The sequence below is a fragment of the Lathyrus oleraceus genome, chromosome 7 (genome assembly GCF_024323335.1).
Source record: "Lathyrus oleraceus cultivar Zhongwan6 chromosome 7, CAAS_Psat_ZW6_1.0, whole genome shotgun sequence".
Taxonomy (NCBI): domain Eukaryota; kingdom Viridiplantae; phylum Streptophyta; class Magnoliopsida; order Fabales; family Fabaceae; genus Lathyrus; species Lathyrus oleraceus.
In genome coordinates this window covers 163,143,117-163,160,253 of record NC_066585.1, presented here as the reverse complement: position 1 = coordinate 163,160,253, position 17,137 = coordinate 163,143,117, and positions in this window count along the sequence as shown.

Here is a 17,137-nt window from a genome sequence, read left to right as displayed (position 1 = left end):
ATTATCGAAATAATTATTTTTCACTATTGATGCGTTAGTTAAATTGGCGCATCCAATTACCATTCAAAGGAGACGCTCAAGTATCTGGCACATACTTGTAATGTTAATGGGCTTAGCCGCCCAAGCATGTGGTGCATGCATGTGTGTGGTTGTGAGTGTGTGCCACATGCATTGGCGCATGCATGTGCCATGTGTGTGTGACGCCTAGGGCAATGGCGTATGCATGTGTATGCTGATCTATAAATACACTACTGTCATACCCCAAAATTTGCCCATTAATATTTCAAGACATTTTTCAGGGGCATTCCGACTCATTTTATGGCACTGATCTTAAAGGGACAAAGGCCCAGCTCACGAATGGTCCAATCCAGAAAATGGCTCAAACTGGCCTGTTCGCTACACGCTCGCCTAGCGAACGTTACGTTCGCTACACGCTCGCCTAGCGAACGTTACGTTCGCTACACGCTCGCCTAGCGAACGTTCGCTACACGCTCGCCTAGCGAAGCAAACGTTCGCTACCAGCTCGCCTAGCGAAGCTGACAGACAACAAAAAATTTCGGGCTTCGTTTTGAGCCCATTAGGTCATGAAAAAGAGCATTATAAATACCAGCACTTCAGTAATGAAAAGAGAACGAAAAGGGACGAAAGGAGAACCCTAGCAAGCAAACCCCAGCGCTCACAAACGAAAAACCCTGAAGGAAAAGCCGGCGGCCGCAAAGCTACCTCCGTCCAACTCAATCCGGCTCGCCAACTCAAGGTTGCAATTCGATTGCAAACAGGTTTGCATTACTATTATCGCTTCATTTTCTTAATTTGCATGTGATATCGCTTTATGTTCTTAACTTGCATGTGATATCATAATTGAATTCATAAACATATTTGAGGTTTTGCATGTGAGTTTAAGTATGCCAGCCTATCCTGAATGTTTGACCATATTATTCGCCGCATGCTGAGATTATACTGTTCTGAAATTCAAAACCCGCAGCCGCTCGCTAGCACATCGCTAAGCGAGCCCGTAGCGAATATTCGCTAGGCCTTCGCTAGGCGAGGCAGAGGCGAACGGGACAGTAGCTTATATTTCGTTTGTTCTGTGCTATGCTTCTCTGATCTGTTCCCTTATCATCATACATTATTTTGCATGACATTTTTGCTGTTGTATTTCTTTTGCGGTGTAATCCTCGATTGCACCCTGATTTGGTATGCTAACCCGTTTGCTGAATTTTGCAAAGGTTCATATGTCCCAGGAAAAGATCGTCGTTTAGGCCTTCCACTTTATTTGTGGGATACCCTTGTGAAGAGCTGCCCTAAATTGCTTAATTAATTTTAATGTATTAATCTTTAATGTATTGATTTTAATGTGTTGATTTTAATGTGGAGATTCATCATAATTACCTAATGAACATTAAAATATGGACTTTAAATAAATGATATTGGACCTCTCTTTGCTGCCCTACGGTATTTCGGTATTATGGTCATGTCCCGCGAATATGGGGATACCCTTAGCAAAGACCCTTCGGTTAAATCATCATAAAATAAATCATGGTCCCTCGGATGTTGCCTTCGAAATTACGACTATGTCCCTCGACGACCCTTCGGTGTAGCCTACGGTTAAATGATGATAGTCCCTTCGAATGCTAAGGTATCCTCACAACTGTTGCCTTCAATGACCTATCGATGACCCTACGATGACCCTTTGACATCCAAAGGATAAAATTACTTACTTCTCAATAGTAAGGACAGTTTTACCCTCATAAGGAAAGGAAATGCCCGGAAAGACCTCGGACAGGTATAACCCTTAATTGCTCATTCATAACCTAAAATATTTTTTCACACCTCACACATTTCCAAACTATTTTTCTCTAAACTATTTTCAAAACTAAATGAGATAACCACTTTGTATACATTCATGCAAGAATCATTACAAAGTTAAATTCCCCTTTTCAAAACATTTTCTACACATTTCCCAACCACTTTTTCAAACTAGAAAAACATAAATGATTGAGCAATTAAGAGCCCATGGATAACCATGGATACAAAGGGTGCTAATACCTTCCCTTTGTAGAATGTACCTCCCGAACCTAAGAATCTAAATTAAGGTCTTTCCTGTTCTTTTCCACCTTTCCTTATTGGATAAAAGAAAAGTCGGTGGCGACTCTTGCTAACCGCGACATTGCGATTAAAAACACAAAAAGTCAGTTCACCGTATGACAGAACTGGCGACTCTGCTGGGGAAGATTACAAGAGAGGTCACCTTAAAAAATCATTTATGTTTTCAACTGTTCCTTCTTTTAAGGGTATTTTATGCTTGAGTGAAAGATCCTACACCCGGATCTAGTGTACCTTAGGTAAGTAGCAATAGATCATCGCGACTATCCGGCGTATACTGGAATGGTTAAAATGATGGCTACGGTTAATGTGACACTTTGGATGTCCTGATGTTCCTCATGTTTACTTGAGGAAAAATTTGGCATTCGCGTGGTGTCATCAAAGCATTAACCAGACCTTTAGAACCCTAATTGACTCATCCTAGCCATTAGAAAGTAGTGAGATAACTGACTTCGGTTCCGACTGGGGTTGGTTGAGACTCGATACTACACTCTTTGAGATTGGACTTTAGGGAAGCTTTGGTCAACCACTTGGTGTTGCACTGAAGTGGACTTAAAGGAAGGTCGATGATCTGAGATCCTTCTAGAACCCGGTTACTATTCTAGGACAGGTTGAACCAACCAAACTTCAGTGGGGAGGGTACTTACCTATGGAACTCATGCAAGCTTTAAAACCTAGGAATGATGGTTGTGTGAATTGCTTGTGCTTGTTATTTACATAACATACATAACATCATAACATACATAACATCATCATAACATCATGGCATTGTACTAACCATTTCGAGGACTTAGGGATTTAACTTTTCTCTAGTTCGTAAAAAAAAAAAAAAAAAAAAAAGAGTTTCCTTTTTTGGTAGTTTATGCAAAGTTAAATTCCAAAAGTCCTTGAAAACATTTCATACATTGCATAGCATAACATTGCATAACCGGTGTTCTAAAGGGATCAGTATTCTCACGGTTTTCCTCCAAACAGAAAAATGGACCTCGAACAAATTGTCAAAGACCTCCAGGCTCAGAATGCTCAACTCCAGAAGATAATCTTGAACTTATCCAGGGGGCAGAAGGAACTGAAGGCTCTCTTGCTCGAGAAGAAAAAAGACAAGAAACCTGTGAGTCACATTAACCCGGGAAGAAGGCAGTTTACGAAGATCGATATGACTTTAGCACAAGCACTGCAGGGTATGCTAAAAGCAAATTTAATGACTCTCAGAGATCCTCCTGCAAAACCCAACACTACTTCTCCTCGTTATAATCCCAATGCCAGGTGTGCATATCACTCCGATAGCCCCGGGCATAATACAAACGATTGTTGGTCGTTGAAGAATAAAATTCAGGATATGATCGACGCTGGAGAATTTGAATCTGATCCGCCTGAGACTCCTAATGTCATCACTGCTCCTCTGCCTAATCAGGGCGAGACTGTCAATGCTGTGGAAGACACTGATAACGATTATGACTTGGATAGCCGGATTTTCCCAACAATTGGTGACAGACTCGACAATTGGAAGGCTGAAGACACTATCCCGATTTCCTTTAGTCAGGAATAATTGTTATTGCTATTTTAGTGTTTCAAAAGCATTGTGTCTATACCCGGGGCATAATAGCTAAATTTTCAAGGGTTTTGTCATTTTCATAAGCATATTCATATTCAATAAATCAATGGACTTTTTGCATTCAAATATTGCGCTCTTTATCTTTCCTGTCATTTTTCAAACAAGCTATGTTTTCTTGCACACACTCACGTAACAAATTGCAGATCCATAGCCACTCTGGATCCTGTTGATAATAATTCTGCTACTGTTCGTTATGACTTTGAAAATCCGATCTACCAAGCCGAGGATGGAAGCGAGGAAGATTGTGAAGTCCCTGGAGAACTTGCTCGACTACTGCAAGAAGAAAAGACTATACAGCCGCATGAGGAATCAATTGAAACTGTAAATCTGGGTACTAAAATAAACAAGAAAGAAGTCAGAGGTTTCTTGGGGCATTCGAATTACATTGCCCGATTCACTCCACACTTGACTGCTACCTGCAAACCCATCTTCAAATTACTGAGAAAAATCAAGAGATGGTATGGAATGATGAATGCCAAGAAGCTTTTGACAAAATCAAGAAGTATCTCCGAGAACCTCCAATTCTGATACCACCAGTTGAAGAAAGACCTCTAATCATGTATTTGACCGTGTTAGAAAATTCAATAGGGTGTGCTGGGGCAACATGACGAGTCTGGTCGAAAAGAGCATGTCATACACTGCCTTAGCAAAAGGTACCGACTGTGAAACAAGATACTCACAGCTCGAGAAAGCTTGTTGTGCTTTGGTTTGGGTTGTTCGCCGACTAAGACAGTATATGTTGAATCATACCACTTTATTGATTTCTAAGATGGATCTTATCAAATATACATTCGAGAAACCTGCTGTCTCCTGAAAGAGTTATCACTGATAATGGTACTAAACTGAACTCTGCATGCAGTTCAAAATAAAACACCATAACTCTTCTCCGTACCGGCCAAAGACGAACGACGCCGTGGAGGCTGCTAACAATATCAAGAATATAACAGTAACATACAAAGACTGGTATGAGATGTTACCTTTTGCTCTTCATGGTTACCGCACTTCGACAGGGGCAACCCCTTTCTCTTTAGTCTATGGAATGGAAGCCGTTTTACCAGTGGAAGTTCAGATCCCCTCTCTAAGAATTGTGAAAGATGCAGGCTTAGATGAGGATGAATGGATTCAGACTCGACTCGATCAGATAAATTTGATTGATGAGAAGAGACTTGCGGCTGTTTGTCATGGGCAGATATATCAGAAGCGCATGACCCAGGCATTCAACAAAAAGGTCAAGAGACGAGTGTACCAAATCGGCGACTTAGTTATCAAGCGTATCATTCTACCACAAGGTGATCCCAGGGGCAAATGGACTCCCACATACGAAGGGCCATTTGTAGTTAAGAAGGTATTCTCTGGTGGAGCCATGATGCTTGCTACAATGGATGGCGAAGAGTTCCCGCATCCTGTGAATGCTGACATAGTTAAAAAAATACTACGCATAAAAGAGACCCGCTAGGTCGACGTACCTAGGCAAAAGTAAGGGCATCCCGGCGAACCAAAAGGGTTCGGGCAAAAATTGGGGATAAACATATAAAGACGTACACCCGGCAAGTCGAAAACCTGAAAAGGCGGCTTGAGCAAAAAAGGGTATCCCGGTGGACTGAAAACCTGAAAAGGCGGTCCAGGCAAAAATTAGGGATTAAAGCGTATGACTATGTCCCGTCCTCGGACAGCTCCATCCAACTTCGAAGGACTGAACAAGCCAATCACTTCTATCCGACAGCAGGAGATGAGATGCTTGAAGACATAATGACAGTAGTGGAATTAAAATCAATAGAACCTTTTCTGTATAGCTTTCTCTTTGTTCTCTTGACAATTTCCTCTTACTAGGATTTCTGTCTCCTTGTACACAAATTGCCTATTTGTAGGCTCTCTTTCAAAATCAATACAATTTCATTTCCAAAAAAAGATGCTTTTGTTTTACTTTCTCTGTTTTGTTTGCGTAAATGTCCATTGATTTAACTTGAATTGATATATGCATTTGAATATGATCAATGTTTATCAAAATACATGCATAAAATAACAATGACAATTACTAAAGGACTTCAGGATCGAGGAGAAGGTCTAACCAGGCTTTCCAATGAATCTGTTGCCAATTCTATTCCCCGGCTAAGCCAGTTATTCCCCAGAAGAAATGGGCATCACTAGACGAATTGGTCATTTCTTCTATCCCCAGCCAGGCTCTGTTGAATATCTCTGCCATCAGATAAAGGTCAAATACCCCTAGCTGAGACAGGGTCATCAATACAAATATCTCCGACCAGAAGACCGAGATTTATTTTCCCCAATAGAGTCCCCCGGAAGAACGTTTCAGACACATAGTGCATTCATTACATCATTTCACATCACATACCTACATACAATTTTCGTTCCGCATCATATACATTACATCATTTCATAACATATACATGTATACAATGCTCTCATTTATTCCAGACGCATAATTCACTCATTACATCATTTCACAGCACACGCATGCATACAACATTTGCATCTCATGCATCATGACATGGCATGAAGCTAACTTTATTTTTCAGGTTAATTATCCTCTTGATACAATCAAAACAAAGGTCCATTCAGACGGACAGCATTATCAATTACATTCAAGATTCAACTACATCTTTCAGATATACTCCATGTCAACATTCATTCTGACATCCTCCTAACGATGGCGTCTATAAGTACATCCCAGACATTCATTGCAAATACAACATATACAAATACTAGCAGATATAGCCTAGCATACGGTTCATTCTGATTCAGCTCAACATATAACTCCTTCCACTCAGATACGATCTAACGGACGATCCATTCTGATCTTCAACTACTCCCAACACGGTCTAATGTACGACCCAGTTGGACCTTCACTTCTCAGGTACTGCTTAGCATACGGTCCATCCTGATTCATCTCAACACATGACTCCTTCAACTCAGATACGATCTAGCGTACGATCCATTCTGACCTTCAATAACTCAAAGACAGTCTAATGTACGACCAAGTTAGACCTTCAAATCTTCAAATACCACTCAAAGACAGTCTAATGTACGACCAAGTTAGACCTTCAAATCTTCAAATACCACTTAAAGACAGTCTAATGTACGACCAAGTTAGACCTTCAAATCTTCAAATACCACTCAAAGACAGTCTAATGTACGACCAAGTTAGACCTTCAAATCCTCGGATTCTGCAGATATAGTCTAATGTACGACCAAGTTAGACCAGATTCTGCTCAGTGACAGTCTAATGTGCGACCAAGTTAGACCGTCAAGTCCTCGGATTCTGCCCAGATATAGTCTAATGTACGACCAAGTTAGACCAGATTCTGCTCAATGACAGTCTAATGTACGACCAAGTTAGACCGTCAAGTCCTCGGATTCGGCCCAGATATAGTCTAATGTACGACCAAGTTAGACCAGATTCTGCTCAGTGACAGTCTAATGTGCGACCAAGTTAGACCGTTAAGTCCTCGGATTCTGCCCAGATATAGTCTAATGTACGACCAAGTTAGACCAGATTCTGCTCAGTGACAGTCTAATGTGCGACCAAGTTAGACCGTCAAGTCCTCGGATTCTGCCCAGATATAGTCTAATGTACGACCAAGTTAGACCAGATTCTGCTCAGTGACAGTCTAATGTGCGACCAAGTTAGACCGTCAAGTCCTCGGATTCTGCCCAGATATAGTCTAATGTACGACCAAGTTAGACCAGATTCTGCTCAGTGATAGTCTAATGTGCGACCAAGTTAGACCGTCAAGTCCTCGGATTCTGCCCAGATATAGTCTAATGTACGACCAAGTTAGACTAGATTCTGCTCAGTGACAGTCTAATGTGCGACCAAGTTAGACCGTCAAGTCCTCGGATTCTGCCCAGATATAGGCTAATGTACGACCAAGTTAGACCTTCAAGTCCTCAGATTCTACTTAGTGACAGTCTAATGTACGACCAAGTTAGTCCTTCAAGTCAGATTCTGCAAATACAGTCTAATGTACGACCAAGTTAGACCAGATGCCGCTCAAATACCGTCTAATGTACGACCAAGTTAGACCTTCAACGGCTCAAATACAGTCTAATGTACGACCAAGTTAGACCAGATGCCGCTCAAATACCGTCTAATGTACGACCAAGTTAGACCTTCAACGGCTCAAATACAGTCTAATGTACGACCAAGTTAGACCAGATGCCGCTCAAATACCGTCTAATGTACGACCAAGTTAGACCTTCAACGGCTCAAATACAGTCTAATGTACGACCAAGTTAGACCAGATGCCGCTCAAATACCGTCTAATGTACGACCAAGTTAGACCAGATGCCGCTCAAATACCGTCTAATGTACGACCAAGTTAGACCAGATGCCGCTCAAATACCGTCTAATGTACGACCAAGTTAGACCAGATGCTGCTCAAATACAGTCTAATGTACGACCAAGTTAGACCAGATGCTGCTCAGATACGGTTTAATGTACGACCAAGTTAGACCTTCATCTGCTCAGATGCTACCTAGTGACAGGTACAGCTCTGAAGTGTAGTCTAGTGTACGACTACCCCTTTTATAAGCAGATTTAGCCTAATGGACGGCTCATTCTGCTCAGATACGGTTTGATGTACGACCCAGTTAGACCTTCATCTGCTCAGATGCTACCTAGTGACAGGTACATTTCTGAATTGTAGTCTAGTGTACGACTACCCCTTTTATAAGCAGATTCAGCCTAATGGACGGCTCATTCTGCTCAAGATACGGTTTAATGTACGACCAAGTTAGACCTTCATCTACTCAGATGCTACCTAGTGACAGGTACAGCTCTGAATTGTAGTCTAGTGTACGACTACCCCTTTTATAATCAGATTCAGCCTAATGGACGGCATTCTGCTCAGATACGGTTTAATGTACGACCCAGTTAGACCTTCATCTGCTCAGATGCTACCTAGTGTACGGTATATTTCTGAAGTGTAGTCTAGCATACGACTACCCCCTTTCATCATCAGACACAGCCTAACGGACGACTCATCCTGCAACTCCAATACAGGCTAGCATAAGACCCATTTGGATCTTCAACTCAGATACGATCTAGCATACGATCCGGTCTGATCTTCTATCCCCAATGAAATCACCCGCTTAATGGAGGTGTCGTTCTGCAACTCAGAGACAATCTAGCGTATGATCCATTCTGATTTTTCATCCTCGGCGAAGTCATCCGCCCAATGAACAACTCACTCTGGTATTCAGATGCGGTCTAGCGTATGATCCATTCTGATCCCTTATCCCCAGCAGCGTATAACACACTCTGACTCCCCAGCGAAGGCGACATCATAATGGATGACTCACTATCCGGTCTATCGTATGACTCGGTACGACGTCCATGTCTTCAGATATCGTCTAATGAACGACGCACCGTGAAGTTCTCATCATCAAATTCCCTGGATGGCATCTTTAAGCCCATCTCCATCAAGACTAGCTCCTGATGGACAAGCGCAAATTTTTGGGCATTTTAGTGTTCAATAATCTTCCACCTCCAGACCACGAATGGTGCACATACCATTCTACTCTCTCGGTTCAAGAATATTGAACAGGGGCAGCTGTCATACCCCAAAATTTGCCCATTAATATTTCAAGACATTTTTCAGGGGCATTCCGACTCATTTTATGGCACTGATCTTAAAGGGACAAAGGCCCAGCTCACGAATGGCCCAATCCAGAAAATGGCCCAAACTGGCCTGTTCGCTACACGCTCGCCTAGCGAACGTTACGTTCGCTACACGCTCGCCTAGCGAACGTTCGCTACACGCTCGCCTAGCGAAGCAAACGTTCGCTACCAGCTCGCCTAGCGAAGCTGACAGACAACAAAAAATTTCGGGCTTCGTTTTGAGCCCATTAGGTCATGAAAAAGAGCATTATAAATACCAGCACTTCAGTAATGAAAAGAGAACGAAAAGGGACGAAAGGAGAACCCTAGCAAGCAAACCCCAACGCTCACAAACGAAAAACCCTGAAGGAAAAGCCGGCGGCCGCAAAGCTACCTCCGTCCAACTCAATCCGGCTCGCCAACTCAAGGTTGCAATTCGATTGCAAACAGGTTTGCATTACTATTATCGCTTCATTTTCTTAATTTGCATGTGATATCGCTTTATATTCTTAACTTGCATGTGATATCATAATTGAATTCATAAACATATTTGAGGTTTTGCATGTGAGTTTAAGTATGCCAGCCTATCCTGAATGTTTGACCATATTATTCGCCGCATGCTGAGATTATACTGTTCTGAAATTCAAAACCCGCAGCCGCTCGCTAGCACATCGCTAAGCGAGCCCGTAGCGAATATTCGCTAGGCCTTCGCTAGGCGAGGCAGAGGCGAACGGGACAGTAGCTTATATTTCGTTTGTTCTGTGCTATGCTTCTCTGATCTGTTCCCTTATCATCATACATTATTTTGCATGACATTTTTGCTGTTGTATTTCTTTTGCGGTGTAATCCTCGATTGCACCCTGATTTGGTATGCTAACCCGTTTGCTGAATTTTGCAAAGGTTCATATGTCCCAGGAAAAGATCGTCGTTTAGGCCTTCCACTTTATTTGTGGGATACCCTTGTGAAGAGCTGCCCTAAATTGCTTAATTAATTTTAATGTATTAATCTTTAATGTATTGATTTTAATGTGTTGATTTTAATATGGAGATTCATCATAATTACCTAATGAACATTAAAATATGGACTTTAAATAAATGATATTGGACCTCTCTTTGCTGCCCTACGGTATTTCGGTATTATGGTCATGTCCCGCGAATATGGGGATACCCTTAGCAAAGACCCTTCGGTTAAATCATCATAAAATAAATCATGGTCCCTCGGATGTTGCCTTCGAAATTACGACTCTGTCCCTCGACGACCCTTCGGTGTAGCCTACGGTTAAATGATGATAGTCCCTTCGAATGCTAAGGTATCCTCACAACTGTTGCCTTCAATGACCTATCGATGACCCTACGATGACCCTTTGACATCCAAAGGATAAAATTACTTACTTCTCAATAGTAAGGACAGTTTTACCCTCATAAGGAAAGGAAATGCCCGGAAAGACCTCGGACAGGTATAACCCTTAATTGCTCATTCATAACCTAAAATATTTTTTCACACCTCACACATTTCCAAACTATTTTTCTCTAAACTATTTTCAAAACTAAATGAGATAACCACTTTGTATACATTCATGCAAGAATCATTACAAAGTTAAATTCCCCTTTTCAAAACATTTTCTACACATTTCCCAACCACTTTTTCAAACTAGAAAAACATAAATGATTGAGCAATTAAGAGCCCATGGATAACCATGGATACAAAGGGTGCTAATACCTTCCCTTTGTATAATGTACCTCCCGAACCTAAGAATCTAAATTAAGGTCTTTCCTGTTCTTTTCCACCTTTCCTTATTGGATAAAAGAAAAGTCGGTGGCGACTCTTGCTAACCGCGACATTGCGATTAAAAACACAAAAAGTCAGTTCACCGTATGACAACTACGTATCTCCCATGATTTTTCACATAACTTCTTACCCTCCTTCCATTTTTCTTCATTTTCTTCCAATCTCCTTTTCTTTTCTTTAACCATGTTTGAATACTCATATATTCACAAGAGAAATGTTGATTTAATCTTTTCAGTAGTGCAGACTCCGGTAAAGATTCGACTTTGGAATATAGAAACGTTTGAATGTCTTAATCGGACGTTGAACCGTTGGTTAGACGGAGAAATTGCAGAGGGTGAAAGGTTCAGAAGAATTCAATGGCTTGAGTTCACGTTCAACCAAAATGGAGAAGTTCTTGTATGGGTGGATATTAAGACTGACAGAGACGTTCACATGATGATGTATATTATGTTCAAAATTGTTTTGATGGTTGTAATCGCATAGTTATGTTGTTGTAATCGTATAATTATGTTGTTTATGTGTTGTATTTGTTAGTAATGGTATTTTATTTGTTGTAGTTTATTGTGTTGTTGTTTATGTGTTGTATTTGTTTGTGATGGTATTTCCTCACAAAGTTATCATATGAAATAAATGTTGTTTTTAATATAAAGCAAATGAGTTACAATTAAAATTATCTTGTTGTGCTTGTTCCAACATTGGGACAGTTAGTATGATTATGACCGGACTGACGACATGAACCACATAATCTAACCCTTTTGTTCACCCTATCCATTTCGGCTCGAATACTAGTGTTGTTTTAGCGCCCCTTTTTCTTTTTTCGCATTATTTCATTGTGCCAGAGAATGTCTCATTGATATATAGGTCAGTAATCCTCTTTTGCTACCACTGAAAAGCTAATTTTGTAAACATTGGAAAGACTTATGACTTTGTAAACGTCATATAGTAAGTAGGATGGATCTCGTTGAACCTTTGAACATGCCGCTATAACATGGAAGCAGAGCATACGAAAGGCTTGGAACTTTACGCAGTCGCACCAACCTCTATCTAGTTCTACTCTATAGTGTCCCCTCGACATGCCTTCATTATGATCTATGGACTCAACAACACTGTATCAACCTTTAGTACGGTCAAACACTGTGACCACATGTGTGTTAGCTTTAGCAGCTTCCTCTCTAATGAATTTCAATGAAGCATCACTGGACAACTATCCAGATTGTAACACCGAACTCCATTTGGAACTCTGGTCTCAAATAGTGCCCCTAGTCTGAAATAGGTTGCTTACACTGAAGCAGTTATAGGTAGGTTTCAAATTCCTTTGAAGACAAAGTTCATTGATTCCACAAGATTTATTGTCAAGTGGCCCCAACATTAACCATTGTCGTATGCCCTAGTCCACTTATCCAATGGAATATTGTCGGTCCACTGTATTGCATCTGCGTTTGACAATCTGATGTCTTCACGGTAGTGTTTAGAAGAAGGTTTTGTTAATGCATACCCTGTGTTAACAACCTTCTTCTGCAATGTTTTGTCTTTGATCTTCCGCATAAAATTTTGAGCGATATGTCTAATGCAGTAGACATGCGTCGACGGAGGATCCTGCCAACCATTATCAATATTTTTGTAGACACTCACTATTGAAGGGTGTCGATCTGAGATTAAACATAAGTTAGGCTGAGGAGAAACGTGCAATCGGAGATTTTTTAGGAAAAAACTTCATCCCTCAGTTGTTTCCCCTTCAACTAGGGCAAAGGTGATTGGAAAAATGTTGATATTGCCATCTTGTACCACTGCCATCAGTAGTGTTCCTTTATATTTCTCGTACAACCATGTACCATCAATTTGTATAATACGTTTACACAAAGCAAAAACTTTTATGCATGGTTGATACGCCCAAAAGAGTCGGTGGAGTATTCCATTACCAATAGCACAAGTCCCGTTTGGGGTATACGCCGAAAACGTTTTCAAATTGACAATAGTCCCCATAGCATAATGTTTAAGAGCCACCAAGTATTTTGGAAGTTGTTTGTAAGACTCTTCCCAATTGTCATGCATTTTTTCAACCACCTTTGTCCTAGCTATCCAAGTATTCTTGTATGATGGAGTACAGTTGCATTGTGTTATAATATACGAGATTATTGTACTCACCTTTAACGAAGGATTGTCGCTAATTACAGACAAAATTTCATCGCATATTAACTGAGAGCTAAGTTTACGATAGTCTTGCATTGGGTTCATGATTAAGCATGTGTGAATTGGACCCATGGAACCAATCTCCCAAGAAACACTCCTCTTCTGGTAATATGCTGACAATAGGAATAGGCAGAGCTCATTTCGACAATAAATCTTATACCTCGTTGCATTAGCTTGATCAGCCTTATAATCAGTTGATAATTCCATGTGATACTTTTTAATGGCTCTGACACAGTCATCTTTTGTGCGAAATGTGTCTCCTTCTTTCAATGATCCTTGAATTTGAACATAAGGATTATAAAATATATCTGACGATGGTTCATCTGCATCCAAATTCAAGTTTGTCATGTGTTGAGATGGACAATATACATGACTATCTGGTAAAGACTCCTCTTCTTCTTCACCATTCACCGTTGAATAGACCAATAACTCGGCTTCTTCTTCTTCCTCGTCAACAACATTGACTTTAGCTTGTTCGTCGTCATCAGTTTCACAAAATACTCGTGATGGATCAACGAACTGAGACACTTGATGTTGTTGTGTTAACATATATAACTTTATATCATCGTACCCAGATTGTTCATGACTGATAAACATATGTTGAACATCGTCATCATCTCGAATCTTCAACTGATAATCAATTGAATTAGGCTGGCTCTCCTAAAGAAAAAAGATTGATTAGATGTAGATATTATCCTTCTCCGATTATTCGGGCACTGTTGTAGAGGTCCCTATGCGAATAATCATCTTCTATTAATGAACCTTGACTTAATTTGTCACACATTTTTCACAATAACATAGAAGAAAAAGGATTGATTGGGTGTAAGCCTTCTCCTTATCCTTCTCCGAGTGTTTGGACACTGTTGTAGAGCTTTCTGCATGTATACTCGTCTTTAGACTAAAAACAATCTCAACACACCAAACTATATGTTTGCCTTAGGGCAAATGTCAATAAAAAAAATTTCACAAACGAACATGATATATTTGTTCTATCACAATACAAACAAATATTTAAGCCTCTTATGTGCGAGCAAACATGCAACGTTTAACTGCTAGAACATAACCTTAGCATTGTTCAATAAAATCAACCAACGAACACTTATTTTCTACCACGAACTACAAACTCTGATTTTTTCATTGGACCGTGAGAATATGTAGGCACAATATTTTGAAATCTTGGTGCGAACATTAATAAAAACTTTTTTTCCTTAATTAAAACCTTTATAAAAATCATATAATAAATCAATAATTGTAAGTAACTTTTAGTTAGCACCCATATATGCAAAACGATCAAAATGGTTTACGCTGAGTACAATTGATGTGAGGGGTGTTAATACCTCCCTCTTGCATAACCGACTCCTGAATTCGTTCTTGGTTGCGACGACCATACCTTTTATTTTATTTTTCGTGGATTTTATCAATATTTTCCTTTTTCTTTTGGAATAAAAAAAGTTTGATGGTGACTCTATTGTATTTCGAGTGTGCGATACGCTTATGTATTTTTCACGGCATGGTAGAAAGCATACTTAACATCCATCTAATATAATTTGAAATCAAGACAACAGACAAATGTCAAAAGCAATCTAATATCTTTGAGATGAGCTACGAAAGCATAAGTTTTCTCATAGTTTATCCCTTCAATTTGTTTATATCATTTTTCTACAAGTATATAACTCTATTTCTAGTAATTATTCTGTTTTCATCAAATTTGTTCTAAAAAAATCTATTTAAAGTATATGACTATTTTATTTTTAGGACGTTGGAATAAATACCATACGTTATTCCTTTTAAACTGATTGAGTTCTTCTTGTATAAGAATAAGCCAACCTTCATGACTCAAAGCATTACTAACTGTTTTTTGTTCAACTTAAGATATGCAAGCAAAGTAATTACATGAATCATTTAATTGTAAACACGTACTTACTCCCTTTTTTATATTCCAGAGAATATTGTCCAACTGATGTTCCTTTGTAACAATCCAATCTTGAGAAAGTTGTTATGAGAAATATTTTTTATCACACTCTTGTTCACTTTCGTCTTCATCACCTCTAATGTCCTCATTCTTTGAAGGATCCACTTTTAAAATATTATCCTTGACAAATCTTCTATGTTTGTTCTCTAAATATCAAAAATAGAAGAAATACATCTCTTCGTCTCTTAGGTTTGGTTTCATCAAAATCTACCTGCATTAAATCTTCAACGACAAAGGTTTCATTATTGAAAATCTTATAGACTTTACTAGATATGAAGTATTCAAGGAAGATTCCCTCGTCAACTTTTGAATTGAACTTACCTAGTTTGTCTTTACCATTATTTAAAATAAAGTATTTACAACCGAAACACGGAAGTAAGAAATGTTTTTGTTTCTATCTTTAAGTAGCTCGTATGAGGTCTTCTCTAGGATAATCGTATTAAGGGTGATTTTACATATGCCAAATTTTTAGAATGCAAAATGGACATCTTCCTTTCAAATGAGATATGGACATGTTTTCAACATACTAGATGAATATTTAATACAATTAAAATATGTTTAAATTTGATTAAGCATTTATAATATAAAACATTTTTTAAAATTTTCAAACATGTATCAAAATATAGGTTTAGCTCTCCCAAACCCTTAAAAAATTAAACCATCATTTAAGGATTATATTGTTGAGGAAAAATATTTTTGATATTTTGAAGATAACACACTTTTATATAAATATAATCAAGATTATGATCTTATTTATTATTTGACGTGCTCTTATATATATATATATATATATATATATATATATATATATATATATATATATATATATATATATATATATATATATATATATATATATATATATATATATATATATATATATATATATATATATATATATATGATTCACAAATTTACTAATAAGCCTGTTAGAAGAGAAAGAAAAGTATTTGGTTAAAATAAAAAAGTTATTTAATATTTAAGTATCAATAAAATCTCCAAATGACTTTTTCGTAATTATGTATCATCAGAGAGATAAGATTTTTGAATCAATGACAAAGTTGTAATTCTACCTCATTCAAGAGTATTAGATCGTTACATTAAAATAAAACTAAATAACAATTTTGTAAATTCACTGAGAAGAAGATGATTTTTTTTAAAATAACCAAGTTTTTCAATTAAATTTCCAAAATAACCATTATTTCAAGTTATTTACCAATATAACATTTTTCATGCATCCCTCTAAAGCATACGCCAGTTGGACTGACGTGTGCATGTTGACATTGAACTTAAACGTCAATAGCAATGACTCTTGCATGCAGATGAAGCCAATGCAATTGGCGCATACTTTATCACATGAAGTGTATGCGCCATTGCTGTGGCGTCATGCTTGGAATATTATTATTTTATTAAAATTTATATGTTATACTTATATCAAATTGAAAAATAAAATAAATAGGTAAATGAAAAATAATCATTAATATTATGATATAAATCTAAAATACATAACAATTGACAAGAAAATTAATAACTCGCCCGATTGAAACGCCCCCTTATTCCACATCCTGGTGCGTTAGCCTGCCTTCGAGGTCTCCCACGATTTCCCTAAGGTGTTTGGGGTCTTTAAGTGCTGACATGTTGCAATGATGGCTGGTGTGAAGGTTTGGTGGAAGGTCCAACGGTATTTGACAAATTTGTCATCATTTCTTCCTAATAGCCAAGGGGTAACGGTGTTGTCATAATTGAGTTTGGTGCCCATGTTGTCGTAGTTGAGTCGTTGTGCTTGGGTGGTTTGTCGATGGTATGGTTGCCCGAATTGGGACATTGAATCATTTTGGAAACGAA